Source organism: Pseudophryne corroboree, chromosome 5 (genome assembly GCF_028390025.1).
Source record: "Pseudophryne corroboree isolate aPseCor3 chromosome 5, aPseCor3.hap2, whole genome shotgun sequence".
In the NCBI taxonomy this organism is placed as follows: Eukaryota; Metazoa; Chordata; class Amphibia; order Anura; family Myobatrachidae; genus Pseudophryne; species Pseudophryne corroboree.
In genome coordinates this window covers 270,342,988-270,369,010 of record NC_086448.1, presented here as the reverse complement: position 1 = coordinate 270,369,010, position 26,023 = coordinate 270,342,988, and the positions used below count along the sequence as shown (strand labels likewise).

Below are 26,023 nucleotides of genomic sequence, written 5' to 3'. Positions count from 1 at the left end.
AGGAGAAATGGCTGAATGCAGTTAAGGTAGGGTCACACAACACATTCCCCTCTGCGTGGTAAGGCTAAATCATGATCATGGTGGGAGCAGTGTCATTGGATGAAGATGATGCAGCCGCATCTGAAAACAGAACATTTCGTATCCACGGCGTCCACTAGGGAGTCTTGTGGGCCATTATTGGAAACAAGAAACCTAGCTGCGGGTATGCACCATGTGAGGAAGCTCTGCAGTCAGAGAAATCACAGCCCTGAAATGTGCCTAAGCAATAATATTTCTGAGTATGCAATATTCCCAATGGGCCACAAGAGGGAGAGCCAGGCTCAATTTCTCTAACGTCCTTGAGGATGCTGGGACTCCGTAAGGACCATGGGGAATAGACGGGCTCCACAGGAGATAGGGCACTTTAATAAAGCTTTGGACTCTGGGTGTGCACTGGCTCCTCCCTCTATGCCCCTCCTCCAGACCTCAGTTTTACACTGTGCCCAGAGCAAGATGGGTGCACTGCAGAGAGCTCTCCAGAGTTCTCTGCATAGAAGCATTTTTGTTTGGATTTTTTTCTACCTTTTACTACTTTTTCACAGGGAGCACTGTTGGCAACAGGCTCCCTGCATCGAGGGACTGAGGAGAGAGGAGCAGACCTTCTTGTCAAAGATAGGATCTGCTTCCTCGGCTACTGGACACCATTAGCTCCAGAGGGGGTGAACGCAGGTTCTTACTGGGCGTCCACCCCCGGAGCCGCGCCGCCGTTCTCCTCACACAGCTAGAAGTACAGAAGACAGAAGTCGTCAGGCGGCAGAAGCCTTCAGCTTCACTGAGGTAACGCACAGCACTGCAGCTGTGCGTCATTGTTCCTATACACCTCACATACTCCGGTCACTGTAAGGGTGCAGGGCCCTGGGCAGCAATTTAAACCTCTGCATGGCAAAAAGACTATATACATGTACAGGTGGGCTCTGTACATGTATATAAAAGAGCCCCCGCCATATTTTACTAAGTTTGAGCGGGACAGAAGCCCGCCGCCGAGGGTGCGGGGCTTCTCCCTCAGCACTCACCAGCTCCATTTTCTCTCCACAGCACTGCTGAGAGGAAGCTCCCCGGACTCTCCCCTGCTTTCACACGGTGAAAGGGTGCTTAAAAGAGAGGGGGGGGGCACATAATTGGCGATTTACATATTATACAGCGCTGCTGGGGAAAAACATTTTGTGTTGGTCTCCAGGGTCATTGCGCTGGGGTGTGTGCTGGCATACTCTCTCTCTGTCTCTCCAAAGGGCCTTGACAGGGATACTGTCTTCAGGAAAGGGGTTCCCTGTGTGTGTGGGAAGTGTGTCGGTACGCGTGTGTCGGTTCGCGTGTGTCGGTTCGCGTGTGTCGGTTCGCGTGTGTCGACATGTTTGACGAGGAAGGCTCGCTTAATGTGGAGGGGGAGTGCTTGAATGTCAGGTCGCCGTCGGCAACGCCGACACCAGAATGGGTGGATATGCTGAATGTCTTGAATGCAAATGTCAATCTATTGCATGAAAGGTTAGACAAGGCAGAAGCTAGGGATCAGTCAGGTAGCCAGTCCATGCCTGTCCCTGGGGCACCAGGTCCTTCGGGGTCTCAGAAGCGCACCATATCCCAGATCGATGACACAGATAACGACACAGATACTGACTCTAGTGTCGACTATGAAGATGCAAAATTACAGCCGAAGGTGGCAAAGGGTATACGGTACATGATTATTGCCATTAAAGAGGTTTTGCATATTACTGAGGAACCCTCTGTCCCTGACACGAGGGTACACATGTATAAAGGGAAAAAGCCTGAAGTCACTTTTCCATCCTCATTAAGCTTGGGAATCTCCGGATAGGAGACCACAAGTTCCCAAAAGGATTCTCATGGCGTATCCTTTTCCACAAACTGATAGGATACGCTGGGAATCTTCGCCAAAAGTTGACAAGGCGCTGACACGATTGTCCAAAAAGGTGGCACTGCCTTCTCAGGATACGGCTTCCCTCAAGGAACCTGCTGATCGCAGGCAGGAAATTACCTTAAAGCACATTTACAATCATTCCGGTACTATTGCTCGACCGGCTATGGCGTCGGCCTGGGTTTATAGTGCGGTTGTGGCATGGGCAGATTCCTTATCTACGGAAATTGACACCTTAGATAGGGATGCCATTCATATGACCATAGAGCATATCAGAGATGCTGCCTTGTATATGAGGGATGCTCAGAGAGACATTTGTTTATTAAGCTCCAGAATAAATGCTATGTCTATTTCTGCTAGGCCGCTCTTGTGGACCCGACAGTGGACGGGAGATGCCGATTCAAAGCGGCATATGAAGTCCTTGCCTTACAAAGGGGTGGAGTTGTTTGGAGACGGCCTCTCGGATCTTGTCGCTACGGCTGGTAAGTCAAATTTCTTACCTTATGTCCCCCCGCAGCATACAAAAAAGGCACCTCATTATCAGCAGTCCTTTCGTTCCAATAAAAACAAGAAGGTACGGGGATCATCCTTTGTTGCCAGTGGGAAAGGCAGGGGAAAAAAGCTGCACACAGCTAGTTCCCAAGAGCAGAAGTCCTCCCCTGCATCTGCAAAGTCCACCGCATGACGCTGGGGCTTCCCGAGGGGAGGCAGATCTGGTGGGGGCTCGTCTTCGGGTTTTCAGCCACGTCTGGGTTCACTCGCAGGTGGATCCCTGGGCGTTAGAGATTATTTCTCAGGGATACAGGCTGTAATTCGAAGACTTGCCTCCTCTGCGATTTTTCAAATCGGCTCTGCCGGCTTCCCCATCAGAGAGGGAGCTAGTGTTGGCAGCAATCCAAAAATTGTGTATTCAACAGGTGATTGTCACAGTTCCTCATCTCCAGCAAGGAGAGGGATATTACTCAACCTTTTTGTGGTCCCGAAACCGGACGGTTCGGTCAGACCCATTTTAAACCTGAAATCTCTGAACCTGTACTTGAAGAGGTTCAAGTTCAAAATGGAATTACTCAGGGCGGTCATCGCCAGCCTGGAGGGGGGGGATTGGATGGTGTCCCTGGACATGAAGGATGCTTACCTTCATGTTCCGATATTCCCCCCGCATCAGGCGTTCCTGAGATTTGCAGTGCAGGACTGTCACTACCAATTTCAGACCTTGCCGTTTGGGCTTTCCACGGCCCCTAGAATTTTCACCAAGGTAATGGCGGAAATGATGGTACTCCTGCGCAGGCAGGGGGTCACAATTATCCCATACTTGGACGATCTCCTCATAAAGGCGAGATCTCGGGAGAGGTTGCTGGACAGCGTGTCTCTGTCCATTAAGACGTTGCAGCTACACGGCTGGATTCTCAATATACCGAAATCCCAGCTAGTCCCTACAACGCGTCTGGCCTTTTTGGGGCTGATTCTAGACACAGACCAGAAAAAGGTTTTTCTTCCGATCGAAAAGGTTCAGGGACTCATAGCCATGGTCAGGAACCTATTAAAACCAAAAAAGGTTTCAGTGCATCAGTGCACGCGGGTCCTGGGGAAGATTGTGGCTTCCTACGAGGCCATCCCTTTCGGCAGGTTCCATGCGAGGACTTTTCAATGGGACCTCTTGGACAAGTGTTACGGGTCCCATTTACAAATGCATCAAAGGATCACCCTGTCTCCCAGGACCAGGTTATCTCTCCTGTGGTGGCTGAACAGTGCTCACCTACTAGAAGGTCGCAGGTTCGGCATTCAGGACTGGGTCCTGGTGACCACGGACGCAAGCCTCCGAGGCTGGGGAGCAGTGACACTGGGAAGAAATTTCCAAGGTCTCTGGTCAAGCCTAGAGTCTTGTCTCCACATCAACGTCCTGGAGTTGAGGGCCATATACAACGCCCTGCGTCAAGCGGAGGAATTGCTTCGGAGAAGACCGGTTCTGATTCAGTCAGACAATGTCACGGCAGTGGCTCATATAAACCGCCAAGGCGAAACAAGGAGCAGAATGGCCGTGGCAGAAGCGACCAGGATTCTACGCTGGGCGGAAGGCCGTGTAAGCGCGATATCAGCGGTGTTTATCCTGGGGGTGGACAACTGGGAGATGGACTTCCTCAGCAGGCACGACCTGCATCCGGGAGAGTGGGGACTTCATCAAGAAGTCTTCGCACAGATCACGGATCGTTGGGTACTGCCTCAAATCGACATGATGGCATCCCGTCTCAACAAAAATCTAAAGCGGTATTGCGCCAGGTCAAGGGACCCTCAGGCGGTAGCGGTAGACGCTCTGGTGACACCTTGGGTGTTCAGATCGGTCTATGTGTTTCCTCCTCTTCCTCTCATACCCAAGGTGTTGAGAATAATACGAAGAAGCAGGGTCAGAACAATACTCATTGTTCCGGATTGGCCACGGAGGACTTGGTATCCGGAGCTGCAAGAGTTGCTCGCAGGGGATCCGTGGCCTCTTCCTCTAAGGCAGGACCTGCTGCGGCAGGGGCCCTGTCTGTTCCAAGACTTACCGCGGCTGCGTTTGACGGCATGGCGGTTGAACGCCGGATCCTAGCGGAAAAAGGGATTCCAGAGGAAGTCATTCCTACCCTGATCAAGGCTAGGAAAGACGTGACGTTAAAACATCACCTTATATGGCGGAAATATGTTTCTTGGTGTGAGGCCAGAGCTGCTCCTACGGAGGAGTTCCATTTGGGCCGTCTACTTCACTTCCTTCAAACAGGAGTGACTTTGGGCCTAAAATTAGGGTCCATAAAGTTCCAGATTTCGGCCTTATCCATTTTCTTTCAAAGAGAATTGGCCTCTATTCCTGAAGTACAGACCTTTGTGAAGGGGGTGCTACATATTCAGCCTCCCTCTTTGTGCCTCCGGGGGCGCCTTGGGATCTTAACGCGGTGTTGCGTTTCCTCAAGTCACCTTCGTTTGAACCACTCAAAACTGTGGAGTTGAAATACCTCACGTGGAAAGTGGTCATGTTGTTGGCGTTAGCTGCGGCAAGACGTGTTTCCGAACTGGCGGCTTTATCACATAAAAGCCCATACTATGTTTTTCACGTGGATAGGGCAGAGTTGAGGACTCGCCCTCACTTTCTGCCAAAAGTGGTCTCATCTTTTCATGTGAACCAACCTATTGTCGTGCCTGTGGCTACACGGGACTTGGAGGATTCCGAGTCCTTGGATGTAGTCAGGGCTTTGAAGATTTATGTGACCAGAACGGCTAGAATCAGGAAGACTGAAGCTTTGTTCGTTCTTGCGGCCAACAAGGTTGGCGCTCCTGCTTCAAAGCAGACTATTGCTTGCTGGATCTGTAACACGATTCAGTAGGCGCATTCTACGGCAGGATTGCCGTTACCGAAATCGGTTAAGGCCCACTCCACTAGGAAAGTGGGCTCTTCTTGGGCGGCTGCCCGAGGGGTCTCGGCATTACAGTTGTGCCGAGCAGCTACTTGGTCGGGGACAAACACCTTTGCAAAGTTCTATAAGTTTGATACCCTGGCTGAGGAGGACCTCCTGTTTGCTCAATCGGTGCTGCAGAGTCATCCGCACTCTCCCGCCCGTTTGGGAGCTTTGGTATAATCCCCATGGTCCTTACGGAGTCCCAGCATCCTCAAGGACGTTAGAGAAAATAAGATTTTACTTACCGGTAAATCTATTTCTCGTAGTCCGTAGAGGATGCTGGGCGCCCTTCCCAAGTGCGGATTTTTTCTGCAAGACTTGAATATAGTTATTGCTTACATAAGGGTTATGTTATAGTTTTTCGGTTGAACCGTGGCTATGTTGTTGTTCATACTGTTAACTGTGTAAGTTTATCACAAGTTATATGGTGTGATTGGTGTGGCTGGTATGGATCTCGCCCTTAGATTTACAAAAATCCTTCCTCGTACTGTCCATCTCCTCTGGGCACAGTTTCCCTAACTGAGGTCTGGAGGAGGGGCATAGAGGGATGAGCCAGTGCACACCCAGAGTCCAAAGCTTTCTTAAAGTGCCCTATCTCCTGCGGAGCCAGTCTATTCCCCATGTTCCTTACGGAGTCTCAGCATCCTCTACGGACTACGAGAAATAGATTTACCGGTAAGTAAAATCTTATTTATTCCTCTTCAGCAGTCTGTTACAGGTTTCACAGAGAGGGTGTGAGCAGGTATGGAAAATGCAATGTAAATATTGTGCAGAAGGGGAGATTCCTCCTGTGTGGGTAGCAGCTTATTGGGGTTACAGAAAGGTAGCAGGAAATGCAGGGAGATCAGAGATATTGTACAGACTACCAGTGAGTTTTACCTGCACAGCATTAGGCATAGAGCAAGTTCTTCCACAACCAAGATGGCCACCGGGAGCTGCTGCTGCAGATAGGGAGCTTCTCCATGTGTCTCTAGCTCCACGTAGAAGCCACCAGACACCTCTCTCCCCTTGCCAGATGCTGTGCTCAGCGGCAGGTGGGTATTGCTGAAGCGCCACGCCCGCAGCCGTGCCTCTGCTTCCGGTCTGCAACTTCTGGAAGTCCGTCCCAGCCACAACAGTAAATTGAGCCCCCGGCTTTAGAGGGATAGGTAGGCCCCCGTGCTGTGGAGAGGGCCGGAAACGGCCCTAAGTTGCCTGCCACACACCCTGCGTCCCCGGACAGCTAGTAGTAGCAGGGGCACTATAAATATTTCCCGTGGGTGCAGAGAGGTGGGCTATTTTCAGATAGTGCCTCAGGAGCTCAGCCAGCACACGTCCCTTTCCAGTGCCTGCCAAGCCACGCCCCCCAGTAGTTCAGCACACATGCACAGTAGCACAATTACTTCACAGAGGAAGCTGTGTAAACACCTACATTTGTTCTCCACACAAAGATACAGTGATATAAGCAGCTCTGCATCTTGTTGAGAGAGTATGGTACACAGTTTTTCTTGTGCATCATACACTAGAATTGTCTTTTGCATGTTTTGTTGGTACGAAAGAAACTGTTATTTGTCTTTAACTACTACATGAACCAGTGAATTTGGGTACACCCCATCTTACTCAGCTTGCGTCTAGTATACCTTGGTGGACAATTCCACACCAAATAATTTGATTTGTGACATACTACACCATGATGTCTCCTTATTTTAAATGTTATATAATTAGGGCAAAGATATCCTACATTCTCTATCTCTTCATCTCTCCCTTCTAAGACCTTCCTTCCTATTACTCTCCTTTGCATATAGTCCACCTATCAATACGTGATAGAGTCTATGGGCCAGATTCAAATGTTCCGTCCGCATGCGATCACGCCCGCCGGCAGCTATTCTAATGTTGCTGCCGAAGGGCGCAACAAGTTCATGTCAGCTCGCTACCCTCTGGGGTAACGAGATGAAATGCTGGTATACGTGCTGCCTGCAGCTCTGTTCGGTCTCTTTCATTGCTGTAGCAGCTGCATGGGGTTAGTGATATTTGGAGGCTTGGCTGCAGGAGTCTGTTGACTGGCTCCTGTTTCCTTTATCTCCTGAATCTGCCTTGCACTCTTTGCTGGTCATAGAGCTTAGTTGCAGCGGGAGCCCTTGTCCCTTTGTATCAGGTCCTAGTTCTTTTGGAATACTGCCTTCCACAGCTGCAGCTCTGCAGAATCCCTGTTGATTGCTCCTGCAACCAGTCTATCGTTTGTGCCCGTTTCATGTGCTGTCTGTAGGAGTACATTGTATTGTTCATTGGATACTAAACAGCAAACACCACCTGAGTGCCTAGCACTCCTGCTATGCTGTAATCATCTAACTGTAGTATTGCTCCTTAGTGTCGGTTACTGCAGTTGCCAGTAGTAACATCCACTGACCTGGAGCATTCTGTGTTGTGTATCTGTTCTTTTCTCCCTGTTTGTACTCCATTATTTACTTCTGTTGTTGCCAGTAGTTACTACTGCTGGTACAGAGCATTCCTAGTTATTTATGTACCAGTTGATATATGTTCCTTATCTGTCTCTTTAATCAGATTAGTTACTCGGTTATTGCCATCTCTCCAGACTTCTTCCTTGTTATTATCATTGGTGCACCACTCTTTCTGTATCTCTCAATACCCAGGTATCGCGTTAGTACCTTTCCCCTATTACTATTCTTTGTTATTAATTCATTGTACCCTTGTCTGGTTTTTGTATTCTTGGTCTTGTCTTTGTTGTCTTTTTACCGGCATTTATCCAGGTCACTCAGCGTTAAGCTCGTACTACCGCCAGCGGTGTAAGACCTGGCGGCATCCCAGTACCAATTTGCACGTTCTACCTTATGGGAATTGCGGCTGTTATAGGCAAGAAGACCAGCTGGTAAATTCTGCGAGTCTCAACCCTGGGTGTACACGGGTCACTGCCCAAAAGATCCTCGGCAAGCCCATCCAGTTTGGAACGGAGAATCTACAGTTGTAACAAATGCTTGTAAGGAAACCTGTTTGGGCACCCAAATAGATCTTTTCACACTTGCACCCATAGCTTTAGTCGGGTTTAGGTGCTTTGCGCACCTAAATCCAGTGTAATGGGTGCGATAAGTGTGGGCATTTAAATATCGCTACACAATCTCCTGTCACTTTAGACTAGAGTTTGGGGTTGCAATATCATTTGAATTCCCCCCAATATGTCTTTTAACTGGTATTCATGACTCACCCTGTTTGCTAATATGAATATTTTGTAATAAATATTTTCAGATGTTGCAGTTATCCCAAATCTGTCCTGTGATTAATAAAAATTATCTCTTCCTGATAGGATATTCTCTGTCTACCCAATATCTTCAAATGAGGATGTTAATGTTAGTTAATATATATTAATTCTTAGCACATTATTTTGCTATTGTATAAAAGGATTTTCCCATGATCTCATACTTATTTCTAGTTAGAGGAGGAAAGAAAACTGATTGTACTCATTTATTCCCTAGGATCCGTGCTATCTATTGGGAATATCCATTTTGTCCATTTTTCGTAAGTAATTCTTGCATTCTATACCCGATTTCCTAGTGTTTCCATTAGGTCAGTTGTTGGGGCTATACAATGGTTTTGGAGGATATTTTGTATTTCCCTCCATTCTGCACAGTAGTTGCCCACAAATCTTACTTTTTCTTCCGTATTGTTTTTGCAAATTCATGTCTCTATATTTGTGTTGGTTGCTGCTTTATATCCTTTTATGATTGTTTTCTCACTGTATATCCTTCGTTCTAGTCTTAGGCTTAATTCTAGGGGAGATGTGCACTTTCAGAATGAAAGATACTATTAGTAGCAGTGGATTTTCTGAAGAGATCTGTAGTAATTCTACCATCGTACAAGTGACTAACATTTGTCTCATTTCAGATGTCAGCCTTAAGTTCAGGGAGTTGTCATTCAGGATACCCAGGTAGTCTTTAAGTATCTTATATTCACCTTCCCGTGATATCGATCATCAATGTATTTGAACTAACACAGAATGTGATTAGTATAGTACTCATTGTCATCCAAGAAGACCAGTTTCTTCTTCCACCACCCGAACTACAGATTAGCATTTGTGGGTGCAAATTGCTGCCCATCGCTGTACCTTGGGTCTGTTGAACACAAAATGGTGTCTACAAGGTCTAGTAGTTGGAGGATAAAATTTTCAAATTAGTCCATCCCTTTCATTTTGAGGAAGTATTCTATGGATTTCTTTCTTATAGTATGGTCTACACTTGTGCAAAGCGATTCGATATTGCATATACAGAGCCATGTGTTAGGTGCTAGTAACATCCTCAAGTTTACCCAAGATATCAAGTTTCTCCCTTTTGTATGATGGCAATTGGAGGACATTTTACGTATTTGTTTATCAATGAAAGTACTTGCTTTTTTGTTAAGTCCCCCAATTCTCCACACAATCGGTCTCCCTGGAGGTCTTTCTATATTTTTTGTATCTTGAGTAGGGCATAAAATGTGGATATTTTAGGGTGTTCTACCCACAAATAGTCTCTTTCTCTTTTTGTGATGATACTGTCCTTAAAATTTTCTTCAATCATATTTTTACATTTCTCCAGGAAATTTGCCGTAACATCTCACCTTCTGAAGTCTCAAAGCCAGATGTTGAATATTTTTGTTCCCTTCTCCTATCAGTTTTATGATTATTTTTCACATTACATTTAAATATATTTCCTTGGAGATGGTCATTTTTGTCCCTAATAAACTTTTGTTGTTTGAGCTCTATGATGTTTTTTTTTTCAGTATTATCAACTTCACTTTTGTAACTAGTTACGTCTTTTGAAAGAATTCAACATTCTCATATTTTTTCAGGTATTCACCTATCCTTGAGCTATCATCCTGTATAGAATTTTACTTTAATTTCATCATGCTTAATTAGAACATTAATATTTTTTGAACATGCACGTAATGTTTCTTCCCACCCTTTTTTTATATTGTCTTCCAAGTTAAATGTAGGGAAAATTTTGTGTCATAGGCCCCTAGGTGTTAGATTGTTTTGTTTTTTTATATAAATGTCAAACATTGTTCTATTCCAGAATGTTTTTGTCTGTTTTAACAACAAATTTTTCAATTCTAACAGGCCACTGGACCAACTGGTACCTAACCTTTCATTCCCATCCATTAGTACCTCTCCAAAAGTGGTAGCCATGTTTGCCTGCCATTTCTCTTGCCTGCTAATTAGGTCCTGATTAAGATTAAAGATGCTATAATAGTAAGTAAATTATAACAATCAGATTTTTCTAATTTATAGTAAGTGAATATACACTTAGTGAATGCTTGTAGTTAACTGTGCATGGATTATAAGGACTGGCATAGCACCACCTGAAAAGACCACCCAAATTAGCAGAACAAGGATAAATCCCACACCAGTACATTTCTGTCTCTCAAATTATAGTTATCAAGTGCTCGCTTTCAGTGTAACTTTTCTATAGCAGTTTTATCTACCATAAGAATTATTAAGCCAGCACAACCTAGTTGTATAAGAACAACGAGACGACAGCTAGTTTTGGATTCTTATTTAATAGCGCTTATTTATCTCTTTTTCACTATCCTTTATTTTATATTTTAACAGACATAATAAAATTAAAGTACATTTTAATATATACCAATAAAGTATATAACTTATTATGATTAATTGATGTCCCTATGCACCCTGAAGAAATACTTTATTTTTCTCACTTTTTCAGTACTTTCTTTTATCACACCATCCTGACACTTGGCCAACGTTGCTGGGCGACCATATCATACAGCCTATTAAAAACCTTTGCAATCTAGTATACCATTATGCAGTAGGTAGCATCTATCCTTGTGTTTCAATGCCTATTTCCCTATAGATTGTAAGTTTGCGAGCAGGGTCTTCATACCGCTGTCTGTTTTTAGTTTTGTTCTATTTTCCAATTGTAAAGTGCAACAGAAAATGCTGCGCTATATAAGAAACTGTCAATAAATACAGTAAATAATGTTTTTTCTTTTTTGATTGTGATGTTTATACTGCTTAAGTAGTGGGTAGCACCTCACAATGGATCTGTGAGCCTACGGTACATAAACCTGTTATAGAAAGGATTTACTGAGAGGACACTTGATAACTATATAATTTGAGAGACAGAAAAATACTGGTGCGGAATTTATCCTTGTTCTGCTGATTTAGAGAAAAATATTACTGTCTTAGCAGCTTTTTAAATTTTGTGTGAGGTGGAGAGTGCTCACACTTTTCATTTATTTTTTGGGGCTAAAAGCAATTATTTATTAACAAGGTCTTGTCTACTTAAATTCATATTTAAATTGCCCAAGGGCTATATGTACTAACAATCATGGAATTGACATGATCTTTTTCATTGTACCTTATATCACAATGGGAATAATAATTTTCATTATTTTTGCAGCTATGTAGCATCAAGGAAAAGCAGTTGTAATAACCGCTGTCCTTACGAGTTACATATTGAGTCTTTCTACATTTTGATATGTAAATAAAAGTGTGTAAATATTCCCTTAATAAACATAATTAGTGGAAAGTATGTTACATTTGAAATGTTCATGCTCACATGCAATATAATCCCTGATGCATCCAATGATTGATCCTTGTCAGACTCTTGAGTATTTGTTGGACCTTGGTCTGATCCTTGTCAGACTCTGAGGATCTGTTGGACCAGTGGTCACCTTTTAAGAGTGTCCACTGGGCACAACTTTGCCTTATGAGGAAATCTGTAGTGGAATCTCTTGATGAGAAGATAAGCATGTACATCTTCCACCCACGATCTCTCCTCTGGTCCGTAACCTCTCCTCAATGAGATATTGTAATCGATCATACTTTGAACGACAATCCAGAATCTCCTCTATTTCAAATTCCTTGCCTCTTATGGTTTGAACCTTTGGACCCTTGGGACTTGTGACTGAAACCGATTTAACACTAATGGCTTGAGAAGAGAGATATGAAAGGTGTTGGAGATTCGTAAATACTGTATAATAGTAGATTCAACTGGAAAGCAACCAGATTAATAACTTTAGAGATGATGAAGGGCCCAATATAGCAAGGAGTGAACTTCATGAAAGAGACTCGATGGTACAAGTTCCTGGTTGACAGCCATACTTTGTCCCCAACCTTGATGTGTGGTACCGCAGTATGCGTTTTGTCAGCATAAACTTTGTGTTGATGAGAGGATTTTTTCAGCATAAGATGTACTTCCTTCCATACCTTACAGAAGTCTTATACAGCAGATTGTGCAGCCAGAACATCTGTGGAAGGGAAAGAAGAGAATTCTGGTACCTTTGGATGATAACTGTATACCACAAAGAAAGGTGTAGACTCAGATGAAAATGGAACGAATTGTTATGAGCAAACTCCGTACATGGAAGTAAATCTGACCAATCATCTTGAGATGAAGAGATATAGAGAAGCAGAAAATTCTCCAAATTCTGATTGATGCGTTCTGTCTGGCCATTACTCTGCGGGTGATATGCAGTTGATTACTTAAGTTGGATCAGGAAAGTTTTGTGAAAAGCAACTTTTTATAATCAGTGAAAACTGTAACTGGGGTTTAGCTTCTTCCAACTCCTCAAAAGCCAATTTAATGGCCAGCAGCTCCTTTTCACAGATGGTATAATTCTTATCCACGGATAAAAATTTGCGTGAGACGAAAGCACAAGGATGAATCTTGTTGTTGGACCGTTGGGACAGAACGGCTCCCACCCCTTCAGATGAAGCATCAATCTCTACGATGAAAGGATGACTGGTATCTGGCTGTAGCAGGACTGGAGCTGATATAAAAGCGTGTTTGAGGTTCTGAAAAGCTATACTTGCTCCAGGAGGCCAATAAGTTGGTTCTGCCGGTGGAAAATCCGTGAATAAACTTCCTGTAATATTTTGTAAATCCCAGGTACCACTGAGTATCTTTCAGAGAGGCAGGTTCAGACCAAGTAGTAATTGCCTTTAATTTTTCAGGATCCATCTGGACATTGGTCCCGGAAATTATGTATTCCAGAAAGCAGATGGTCGGTACCTCAAAGGTGCATTTCTCAAGTTTACAGAATAAACAATTGCTCCTAAAATGACGAGAGTACTTGATAATCTTGCTGACGTTGAGAATGCAGATCGGAATGAATAAATTAGAATGTCATCCAGATAGACTACAACAGAATGATAGAGAAGGTACTTGAAGATCTCGTTAACAAAATGCTGGAAAATGGCATTTTTTAAACCAAAGGCCATGACAGGGTATTAGTAATGACCTTCCCTTGTGTTGAACACTTTTCCATTCATCTCTGGACCGGATCTGAATGAGATTGTAGGCTCCTCCAAGATCAAGTTCAGTGAAGATCTTTACCCCTTTGACATTGTCGAACAAATCCGTGATTGGCGAGAGTGGATTTTACCATGATGTCATTCAATCCCCTGTAATTGATGCATGGCCTCAAACCTCCATCCTTCTTTTTTACGAAGAATAAAACCCGCCCCCACTGCCGATAAAGAGGGGAGGATAAATCCCTTAGCCAAATTCTCCTTTATATATTCAGACATGGCCGCAGTTTCTGGGAGAGACAGAGGATAGGTACGACCCCTGGGTGGAATTTTCACAGGATTTGAATTAATGGGTCAGTCCCACTCATGATGAGGAGGAAATAGTTCAGCACCTCCCTTGCTAAAAACGTCCTGGAACTGGTGATACTGTACAGGAATGTTGATGGTTTCAGAAGAGCAACACAGAAAAACTTTCTGAAGACAGGAGGACCTTCCTCTGGGAAGCCGTGGATGATACGGGGCTTTGGACATTAAATTTACAAGTTCATTAGGAATGTTCCGAGAAACGAACTTGTCTTTCATTTTCTCAGATAATCCATGCCAGAAGGCTGCAGTGAGAGCTTCCTCGTTCCATTGTAACTCAGCAGCAAGTGTTTGGAATTGAATTATGTATTTTCTCATTGTCCTGCTCCCCTGGTGAATCATATCAATATCAATAGAGGCTGAATATGAGCATCCAGACTTGTCTATGATTTTGTGGAACATCTTGATTAATCACCCAGCAAGGGATCCGAACGTTCCCAGAGAGGAGAAATCCAATCCAGGGTTTGTCCGGAAAGAAGGGAGACAGAATGTAGGCCACTTTAGTTCTTGCTGTGGGAAAGCTTGTAGCTTGAAGGGTAAAATGCACTTTGCATTGGTTGAGAAACCCTCAACATAACTTTTGAGAGCCGTCAAACTTGTTTTGCGCTGGTAGTTTAATAGTAGCAGAAGCTGCCGAATTAGTGGAGAAATCACCAGGAGCAGTGACTGCAGTAGCAGGAATAATATTTGACTGTAGTGTGTCCTGTTGTTTCGATAGATCATGTAGACATATCACCAGCTGCCATTGAGTTTCCTCCAGACGTTCTAGCTGAGCTGCCATTAGCTGGAGCACATCAGTCCGTATTCATTGATTCCCTGCTGAATCCAAAGCTGAGATATCCAGGACACGGCTTGATGCTTGACCGCAGGTGCAGTGCAGGGTAGCTGGATAGCTGAGATAGTCGGGACACTGCTTGATGTTTGACCACAGGTGCACAGCGGCGCAGGATAGCTAGAAAGTCAGCCGATGCACGGAAACTGGTAACACCAGAATCTCTATGCAGATGTCCGTTGAGTATTCTGATGGAGCAAGCTGCAGACCTGCAATTACAATAAAGCACTGACATTGGAGAGACCTCACCTCCTTTCTACCCTGGAGTGTCTGTGAATTGGCTGGACATTTCACATGATTGCAAGAGAGCTCTGATTCACAAAGAGTCTGGTCAGCTAATCAAAGTGTCATGGCTGCATCCATGAATTAGACTGGCTTGATAGTCAGCATGCAGAGGACAAAAATCTGGCAATGGTGGCTGGCAGACTTAGGGCTGTAACACACTTCCCGGTTTTGGCTGGCCAGCAAAAAGCCGGACAAAAGCTGTCCGTTTTGTTGCCGGCCGGCAGAGCCTTTCACATGCAACAGCTTTTAGCCGGTTTTAATGCTGTGGTTATAAATTTGAATGAAATAGGCATGTGCAACAGCAGCTGCATTTCACAGTGTGTGTGACTGAACACCATTATCACATGGATCACAAATGTATTATTGCTATGTGGTTGTTATTAGTGATGAGCGGATTCGGTTTTACTCGGTTTTACTCGGTTCTCAAAACCGAATCTTATTGGCTATCCAAAACACGTGACATCAGTGAGCCAATAAGATTCGGTTTTGAGAACCGAGTAAAACCGAGTAAAACCGAATCCGCTCATCACTAGTTGTTATATCGTCGCCGACGAGCCCAGAGGCATAAGCGGCTTTATTGGGTTCACCCAATAAACTTAAGAAGAGATGAATTGAATACATGCAACTCACTATTTCAAGACCTACGAGCAGATGAGAATAAATTCATCAATTATTTCTGCATGTCCTTGTCATCCTTTGACGAATTACATATGCGGCTGAGAGACCATATTCAACATGAGAACTCTAAAATGCGAAATTGTATTCAACCTGTTCAAATGTTAGCAGTTGCACTGAGGTAAGTAAATCGGAGACATTTGAAAGTATAATGTTTTTATTTCACATTGGAAATGTACATATTTTAAGTATGAACAATATTTGCAATGAAGTTATAATCAAAACATTAGGTAACAAATGTAAGAAACTGGCAATGGTCGTAATTAAATTTCATGTGTGAAGCACCATGTGTGTGATTTTTGTAAGAATTTGGATGAATGCGGCCTAGATTGCTGTTTATAATGGGTGCAGTGATGAAAAGTCCACGGAACTGTATGAACCAGTAGACGGTGCTGGGGATGGAGTCTGAGAAGGACAACTTTGAGGGCTATTTATTGGAGGCATGTTTACAAAATGGGTACAATTGAGATGTTAGCGGAGGTTGTGTTTGTTGCATAGGACTTTGAACATAAGGTTGTTGTAGCGGCATTGCTTGCGACAGTGTTTGGTGCATTGGCATAGACTAAGGCAGGGGCGAAGGCTGCAAGGATCTCTGCTTTTTCTGATTTATATTTGAAATAAGTTGAAAACCCCCCATTTGGAATTGTAAGATTTCATCTTCATCTAATTTCTCGAAAGCAGGCATCGTCCCCTGAAAAAACGATAATTGTCGATTTGGTTTTTCAGGTTCCAGAGCCTTTAGCATTTTTAATTCTATTTCATCCGGCGTGTTTGTTGCCGAAAACCCTGACTGCTGGTGTTGGGGGAGCAACTGTTGTGTTTTCAGCCTCATTTTCAGGAATTGAGTTTTCCCTAACAGCATCTTCAACTGGGTTATCTTGTATAACATCCTGAGGGAATTTTTCTTCTGTATCCCTAGACACATACAATTTTTTTAAGAATTGCATCTGGTCATGAAACACATATTTCCTATACTTCACTGCCCCAGCTCCAGATCTCTTGCTTTCTTCTATTTTTTTGAACGACTTTGCAAAGGAGTCTCGGATATTGGCCCTCATTCCGAGTTGTTCGCTCGCAAGCTGCTTTTAGCAGCTTTGCACACGCTAAGCCGCCGCCTACTGGGAGTGAATCTTAGCTTATCAAAATTGCGAACGAAAGATTAGCAAAACTGCGAATAGACACTTCTTAGCAGTTTCTGAGTAGCTCCAGACTTACTCGGCAACTGCGATCAGTTCAGTCAGTTTCGTTCCTGGTTTGACGTCACAAACACTCCCAGCGTTCGCCCAGACACTCCCCCGTTTCTCCAGCCACTCCCGCGTTTTTCCCAGAAACTGTAGCGTTTTTTCGCACACACCCATAAAACGGCCAGTTTCCGCCCAGAAACACCCACTTCCTGTCAATCACATTACGATCACCAGAACGAAGAAAAAACCTCGTAATGCCGTGAGTAAAATACTTAACTGCATAGCAAATTTACTTGGCGCAGTCGCACTGCGGACATTGCGCATTAGCGACTAATCGCTCCGTTGCGAGAAAAATATAACGAGCGAACAACTCGGAATGACCCCCATTGATCCAGCTTTTCATGACTTCTTTACCTAGAACAATATGATTCAATAACAATATAAATGTTTTTCATTTTGTAATGTTTAACAAAGACCTACTGAACAATTACTCATAGTTTGGATTTGTTCTTTTCAGATATCTGCCAAGTGTGTGCACTTTTACTGATCTTCACTATGCTTATCGAATTGTAATTTCAACTGCAAATCAGATCATTAAAGAAGTTTGCCAAGCAATTTGGTCAGTCATGCAATCGGAATGTCTACTTACACCTACAAAAGAACACTGGCAATCTATAGCAGCTGATTTTGAGAAAAACGCAAACTTCCCACATTGCATAGGGGCATTAAATGGGAATTTAATTTGTCCATCCAGTTGCTGCTCAATGTACTTCAATTACAAAGATTACTATTCTGTAGTGTTTTAAAATGCTATTCCAGACTCCAAATACCGCTTTGTCTACATGAATATAGGAAGTTTTGGTAAAGACTGCGACTGCTATCTGGAAAAGATCTAGTCTGTGGAGGTCAAATGTAACAAACACACACTAACTGCCAGACGAGAAATGTCTACCAGGAACAGAAAGTACTAAAGTGCCATATGTGTTTGTGGGTGACAAAGCATTTGCACTTCATAAGCATCTACTCCGACCTTATGGTGGGCCAAACCTGACGCAAGAAAAAAATAATTTTTAACTACCGCCTGAGTAGAGCCCGTGATATGTGGAATGCTCGTTTGGCATTCTAACTAATAAGTGGAGAATTTTCCATAGACCAAATAATGTCAAGCCCGATTTTGCAGTTGACATTGTCAAGGCTTGTATAATTCTCCAAAATTTTGATAGGGCTAGAGATGGTTTTCAGATTGAGGATAAGACAACAATAACAGACTTGGAAGATTTCCAGGGAGAACCCACAGCACGAGGAGGCATGACAGCAAACAACGTCAGACAAATATTTGCCAATTACTTTGTAACAGACATTGGAGCTGTGTCCTGGCAAATGTCCAAAATCTGACTGTAGGTACTTTCATTAAACTGTGCTAAAAATGTAAACACCGCAGGAAATTTACGGTCAGCTGGTCCACCGTCGTGTTTCGCACAGTCCTCCCGCACCTTCATTGCCGACGTTCACCTCTCACATCAATGACCCGTGGTGCTCCCTAGTTTTTGGTTTGGTTACGCACAATGTCAGCAACAAGTGATATGTGTGCAAATGGACTGTCGCATATATACCTTATATACTTGCCAAGCCACTGTACAACATGTGCGGAACTTTATGCGCAATGTGCTGGCACCTTAAAATTTTGAAAGTTGGCATAACAATGTCGCTCATCCATGTAGTTTATATGTTGTGCTTTTGTTAAATAAATCCTGAAGATGTTGCGTTGTGCACCTAAACATTGACGTGCTGCATCATGTTACTTTGTGAATAAATTACTTTGTGTTCCCAAAAGCCTCTGAGTGCCATCACTTCTACAATTGTTCTCTTTTCTTGCCTAGCCCATTCTGGACCAGGGCAGGACAACAGGGTAACTTGCGTGCATTTGAGTACCAAACTACGTGTAAGTGTATATATATATAAACTACTGTGTATATATATTTAAACTAAAATATATATATATATAAAAGCAAGGATTGATACTGCGCCACATGTGAGATGAAACAAATATGTTGTGTATTGGCAATCCTATACGACACTCCCCTATGCGGCTAATGGGGCGTCAGCTGTTTCCCTCAATAAATACAGGGGTGGTAATTCCCTGAGCGTAATGTAGGAAATAGGAGGGGATGAGGGATAAGTAGCTACCACGGTGTCAATAGAATAAAAATTGCCAGTTAAAATTATATTAAAAAGCTATTTATTAACATAAAAATTAACATAAAAGACACATAAAAAAATAGGGACAATATATACACAACTGAACTAAAAGCACTAAATGAATTTATATACTACAGTAAGAACAAATAAAATTTTCCTTATCTTAAAATTTTCCTTATCTTAGAATGAGGTAGGTACAGGTCACCCAACGCATTTCGTCTGATGAGACTTCTTCAAGGGGTAGAGACAGAGTGAGACTGTATATCCTTTTATAGCCATAGTACTTAGTGGGAGGGTTATGACATCATAGGGAGTCATGTGATGCAATTACATGGTATATGCTTTAAAACTACTCATGTGTAAGTTTAAAATTAGCAGGCTACTAGGGACTTAATACAAGTAAAAACGAGTGTATTCACAAGGTTAAAAACACTAAAAGTTCTCAAACAGTGAAAAAGCGGAATTTCCGCCACACTTCCGGTGACGGCGGACGCGACGCGTCACTTCTGCCCTACTTCCAGTTCTTATTGCGCATGCACCCGCCGCGATTCTGTGCTTCCAGATGGTCCTCTGCACGTGTGTCCATTACTTGTTATTGGTGGCTACAGTTCACAGGGGGATAAACCAGGCTTAGTTATGTCCATACGGCAGTGGCCATTTTCAATGTGATTATGTCCATACATCTCCAGATTGCGGCGGCCATTTTCTAGTAGTTCATCTGACATATATACTTGTCAGATACCCCGGTGTCCATGGTAATGATTCAATATAAAAAAAAGTAAAGTAAATGAGAGTATCAGGAACATATCATTGTTTATAAACATCTAGTCTAATTTATCATAAATTAGCTATAGGATGCAAATAAGAATGGCTGAAAAAGATAATGATGAAAAAAACGCTTTTATGCATATTTTATTTTACTGCGGGCATTATATAATTAATAAACCATGAATATATAGTATAGATATCAGGTTTGGTGTATAAATTAGTGACTCAGGGTGAAGTGGGAGTAATTTACAGCTTAATCATGTATACACACATATGCAAGTATGTAAGACCTAATATATATATATATATACAAAAATATATAAATGTATATAAATATAAAGAGGTCATCCCAAGGTGGGCGTGATTAGAGTTGATTTTACATAGTGGGTGTGGTTATGAAATATCGTGCATGTGCACTATTAGGCCCTGTGTTAATAGAGTTTAACAGATATATATATATATAAGATAAATAATAAATGAAAAATACGTAACAAATCGAAAGTAAATAGCGAATGTGTTCAATGTGACTTTGTGAATTTATATTCACACGGAGTATGTTCCTTTCTCAGGCCCCTATTCAAATCCGTTCTATACAGTACCTGATCTTCCCAGGTGGTCCCCCCTACTGGTACTGATCAGGCCCGACGCTGCTTGGCTTCCAAGATCGGACGTGTTTGGGCATTTCAAGCGTGGTTTGACTGTAACAACGTTGTGCCTTCTAGGTCATCACTCCAGTATTATAAATTAAGTTTAGATTTTAAACCAGTGTGAGTAATTACGAGAGGCAAAGTGAAAAGTAGAAAATCGGGGCAAGTATAGTGGTGGTGGGGAAAGGATGGGGAGTGGGGGGGGAGAAGAGAGGTGGTGGTGTGTGTTGGGTATAGAGGGGGGGGGTCGCGCACAAAAATGGGTTGATGAAAGGTTATCGAGTAATTTGGTACCGTGTTTCATAGAAAGGGAGCGATCTCGTAATTGTCGTTAAATCCTTTCGGCTGTAATGTCTGTAATTGGAATATCCAAAACATCTCACGACGTGACAACTTATTGGCGAGATTCCCTCCTCTGTCTCCTAATTTCACCAGTGCGATGGCTTTAAAAGTCAGGGCCTCCGGATTCGAGTTATGCGTAGAAATGAAATGTTTGGAGACAGCATGGCTCTCCACTTTGTTTCTGATGTTTCTCACGTGTTCTTGTATCCTCATCTTCAAGGGTCTCTTCGTCTTCCCGATGTACTGTTTGCCGCAATCACATTCCAGGAGATATTCGACCGATTGCGTATTGCAGTTCATGTAATCTTTGATTTTGTATTCCTTTTTCTTTTCCACATCTGTAAAGGTCTTCCTATTGGGGTGTAAGTATCTACATACATTGCATCGCCCGCATTTATAGGAACCCACACATTTAGACCATGTGTGGTCCCTTTCTTGATTGGTCTTCAGCATGCTTGGGGCTAGAAGGTCCTTGAGGTTCCGTGATTTTTTAAAAATGATTTCAGGGCGAGGAGGGAGGATTTAAGGATGGGATCCATGAGTAAGATCCTCCAATGGTTTCTAAATGATTCTCGGATGGATTTTTCGTGCCGGTTGAAGGTTGTTATGAATGCTGTGGAGTCTTTTGATTTCTCCCTTGTTTTGTATTCTAACAACTTGGATCTCTCAGCTTCATTGGTTCTGGTGATGGCTTCTTTCAGAATGGTATCCGGATATTCCTTTTGTTTGAATCTGTCCCTGTACATTTCCAGCTGCACCTGGCAGTTCTCTGGTTTACTACAATTTCTTTTAATTCTGCTGAATTGGGAGAATGGAATTTTCTTCTTCCAACTTTTAAGATTATTGCTCTTGTAGTGGAGATAACTATTGGTGTCCACCTGTTTAACGAAATTCTTTGTTGTAATCCTTCCATTCTGTCCTGTAAGAACCAAATCCAGGAACTCAATGTGCTCTCTACTCGTGTTAGATGTAAAAGCAAGATTCATTGTAGTGCTGAGGTGTTTGTTTAAAACATTCCATGTCACTATCCCAGATTATTAAAATATCATCTATGTACCTCCGATAAAAAATTATATTGCTGTTAAAAACGTGATGGTCATGAATAAAAACCTTTTCCCAACAACCCATAAAAAGATTTGCAAAACTGGGCGCTAAAATCGTGCCCATCGCGGTGCCGCACTGTTGTAGGTAAAACTGATCCAAAAACTTAAAATAATTATGATGGAGTATAAAATACATGATGTCACAAATAAAATCTTTGTGGTTCGCTGTTTATGTGGTGTCATTATCCAGATATTCCTTGCAGGCTGTTACTCCCTTCACATGCTCAATACACGTGTAGAGCGATTGAACGTCTATTGTAACCCACATGTATGAATCCTTCCACTCATTATCTTTTAGAAGGTTCAATACCGACGTATCTTTGAGGTATGATGGGAGATCCTTTACATATGGTTTTAAAAAGACATCAGCATATTCGGACAAATTAGAGGTGAGTCTATGCCCGCCACAATCGGTCTTCCGGGCGGGTTGTCTAAGCTCTTATGAATTTTCGGTAGGAAATAAAAAATGGGGGTAGTGGCGTCTGATCTCATTAAAAATTGGTACTCATCTTTAGTGATGATGCCTGTTCTTAGACCATGTAATAAAAGTGTCCTTAATTCTTCGATATAGTCATCCTTCGGGTCTTTTGTTAGTTTTTTGTAAGATTCTTCATCTGATAGCAGTCTTTCTGCCTCTGCGATGTATTTATCCCGATCCATGATGACCAGCCCCCCTCCCCTTAGTCAGCTTGTTTTATAATAATCCCTTTGTTTTTTTGTAGATTTTTCAGGGCCTCACTTTCTCTATTGGTAATGTTCTCTTTTATCTTCTCTTGGTCCATATCACAAAGGTCTTTCTTCACTAATTCATAAAACATACTAAAGTTACTCCCTTTCGATTCCAAGGGGTAGTACTTGGAAATAGGTTTTTAAACCTGATGTAGAGCGATTCTCATAGTTAGCTATGACTGCATCTTTTTTTTTTTAGGAAGTGCCTTTTTAACGTTAATTTCCTTACGAATTTGTTAAGATCAATGAATGTCTCGAACTTGTTAAGGCCTCCTGTTGGTGCAAAGGAAAGTCCTTTGTCTAAAAGGGATATTTCTGGTTCTGTTAGAGTGTGTTGGGATAAGTTAAAAATTCCTATTTCTCTTGGATCAGCTGTTTTTGTTACAATGTTCTTTTTTTGTATTCCCTCCCTCCTGCCTCCTCGAAATCCTCTTCTTCTGTAAATCTCCTTTTTAGGGGCGATGCATGCCGTATGTCTTCTTTCACTGAGTACCTCAAGGTGTTCTTTGGTCTTGCGCCCGTTCTTTGGGATAAAAAATCCTGGTCACTATTAGATCCACATCTCTGTAAGGTCATGAATCTGTTTGACGTCTTTATGCTGTTGGTTGGGGTGTCCTTGGTTCTGTTCTGTGTAGTATTAGTCCTTGTAGTTCCTGACTTCCAAATCCCCCCATCTGAATTCTGATTAAAATGTCCATTTGGTCTGAGCCTGCTCCAACTCTTCACTCTCCCTTGTTCGTAATCATTCTTGTCCCTTAAGAATTTCTTTTCCTTCCCTTTTACCACCTCTTCCTCGATATGTGCCATTTTCTTATTCAAGACTTTTTCGTTAACTTTGTAGTCCTCCTTGTCCCTAAAGGGTTCCAACTCTCTCTCCTTTAGTTTGATTTCCGTCTCTATGGATGAGAGGGATTTTTTCTTTTCATCGACAAGGAGTTTCATTAAGTCTATAGAACAGGTGTGCAATATTTTGTCCCATTTTTCTATGAATGTCCCTTCCTGATTACCAAATGTGGGTTGTTTAAAAGACTCAAATCAAATGACTCCACAGCATTCATAACAACCTTCAACCGGCACGAAAAATCCATCTGAGAATCATTTAGAAACCATTGGAGGATCTTACTCATGGATCCCATCCTTAAAGAAATCCTCCCTCCTCGCCCTGAAATAATTTTCAAAAAATCACGGAACCTCAAGTACCTTCTAGCCCCAAGCATGCTGAAGACCAATCAAGAAAGGGACCACACATGGCCTAAATGTATGGGTTCCTATAAATGCGGGCGATGCAATGTATGTAGATACTTACACCCCAATAGGAAGACCTTTACAGATGTGGAAAAGAAAAAGGAATACAGAATCAAAGATTACATGAACTGCAATACCCAATCGATCGTATATCTCCTGGAATGTGATTGCGGCAAACAGTACATCGGGAAGACAAAGAGACCCTTGAAGATGAGGATACAAGAACACGTGAGAAACATCAGGAACAAAGTGGAGAGCCATGCTGTCTCCAAACATTTCATTTCTACGCATAACTCGAATCCGGAGGCCCTGACTTTTAAAGCCTTCGCACTGGTGACATTAGGAGACAGAAGAGGGGATCTCGACAATAAGTTGTCATGTTATGAGATGTTTTAGATATTCCAATTACAGACATTACAGCTGAAAGGATTTAGCGACAATTACGAGATCGCTCCCTTTCTATGAAACACGGTACCAAATTACTCGATAACCTTTCATCAGCCCATTTTTGTGTGCGAAACCCCCCCTTCCCCCTCCATACCCAACACACACCACCACTACCCCCACTCCCCATCCTTTCCCCACCACCACTATACTTGCCCCGATTTTCTACTTTTCACTTTGCCTCTTGTAATTACTCACACACTGGTTTAAAATCTAAAGTTAATTTATAATACTGGAGTGATGACCTAGAAGGCACAACGTTGTTACAGTCAAACCACACTGGAAATGCCCAAACACGTCCGATCTTGGAAGCCAAGCAGCGTCGGGCCTGATCAGTACCAGTAGGGGTGACCACCTGGGAAGATCAGGTACTGTATAGAACGGATTTGAATAGGGGCCTGAGAAAGGAACATACTCCGTGTGAATATAAATTCACAAAGTCACATTGAACACATTCGCTATTTACTTTCGATTTGTTACGTATTTTTCATTTATTATTTATCTTATATATATCTGTTAATCTCTATTAACACAGGGCTTAATAGTGCACATGCACAATATCTCATAACCACACCCACTCCGTAAAATCAACTCTAATCACGCCCACCTTGGGATCACCTATTTATATTTATTTATATTTTTGTATATATATATATATATATATTAGGTCTTACATACTTGCGTATGTGTGTATAGATGATTAAGCTGTAAATTTCTCCCACTTCACCCTGAGTCACTAATTTATACACCAAACCTTATATCTATACTATATATCCATGGTTTATTTAATTATATAATGCCCGCATATATCTCTTTTTAAAATGTGCATAAAAGCATTTTTTTCATCATAATCTTTTTTACCCATTCTTCTTATTTGCATCCTTTAGCTAATTTATGATAAATTAGACTAGATGTTTATAAACAATGATATGTTCCTGATACTCTCATTTACTTTTTTTTTTATATTGAATCAATACCATGGACACCGGGGTATCTGACAAGTATATATGTCAGATGAACTACTAGAAAATGGCCGCCGTAATCTGGAGATGTATGGACATACTGACATTGAAAATGGCCACTGCCGTATGGACATAACTAAGCCTGGTTTATCCCCCTGTGAACTGTAGCCACCAATAACAAGTAATGGACACACGTGCAGAGGACCATCTGAAAGCACAGAATCGCCGCGGGTGCATGCGCAATAAGAACCGGAAGTGGGGTGGAAGTGACGCGTCGCGTCCGCCGTCACCGGAAGTGTGGCGAAAATTCCGCCTTTTCACTGTTTGAGAACTTTTAAAGTGTTTATAACCTTGTGAATACACTCGTTTTTACTTGTATTAAGTCCCTAGTAACCTGCTAATTATTAACTTACACATATGAGTAGTTTTAAAGCATATACCATGTAATTGCATCACATGACTCCCTATGATGTCAGAACCCTCCCACTAAGTACTATGGCTATAAAAGGATATACAGTCTCACTCTGTCCCTACCCCTTGAAAAAGTCTCATCAGACGAAACGCGTTGGATGACCTGTACCTACCTCATTCTAAGATAAGGAAAATTTTATTTGTTCTTACTGTAGTATATATATTCATTTAGTGCTTTTAGTTCAGTGTCGCTTT

General features: G+C 42.5%; 2 pseudogenes; one reads left to right on the top strand and one right to left on the bottom strand.

Annotated features, from left to right (window-relative positions):
- Nucleotides 1–20,472: 20,472 nt before the first annotated feature.
- LOC134929787 (5S ribosomal RNA) lies at nt 20,473–20,591 on the bottom strand (annotated as a pseudogene).
- Nucleotides 20,592–24,656: 4,065 nt separating this feature from the next.
- LOC134929781 (5S ribosomal RNA) lies at nt 24,657–24,775 on the top strand (annotated as a pseudogene).
- The last annotated feature ends 1,248 nt before the right edge of the window (nt 24,776–26,023 follow it).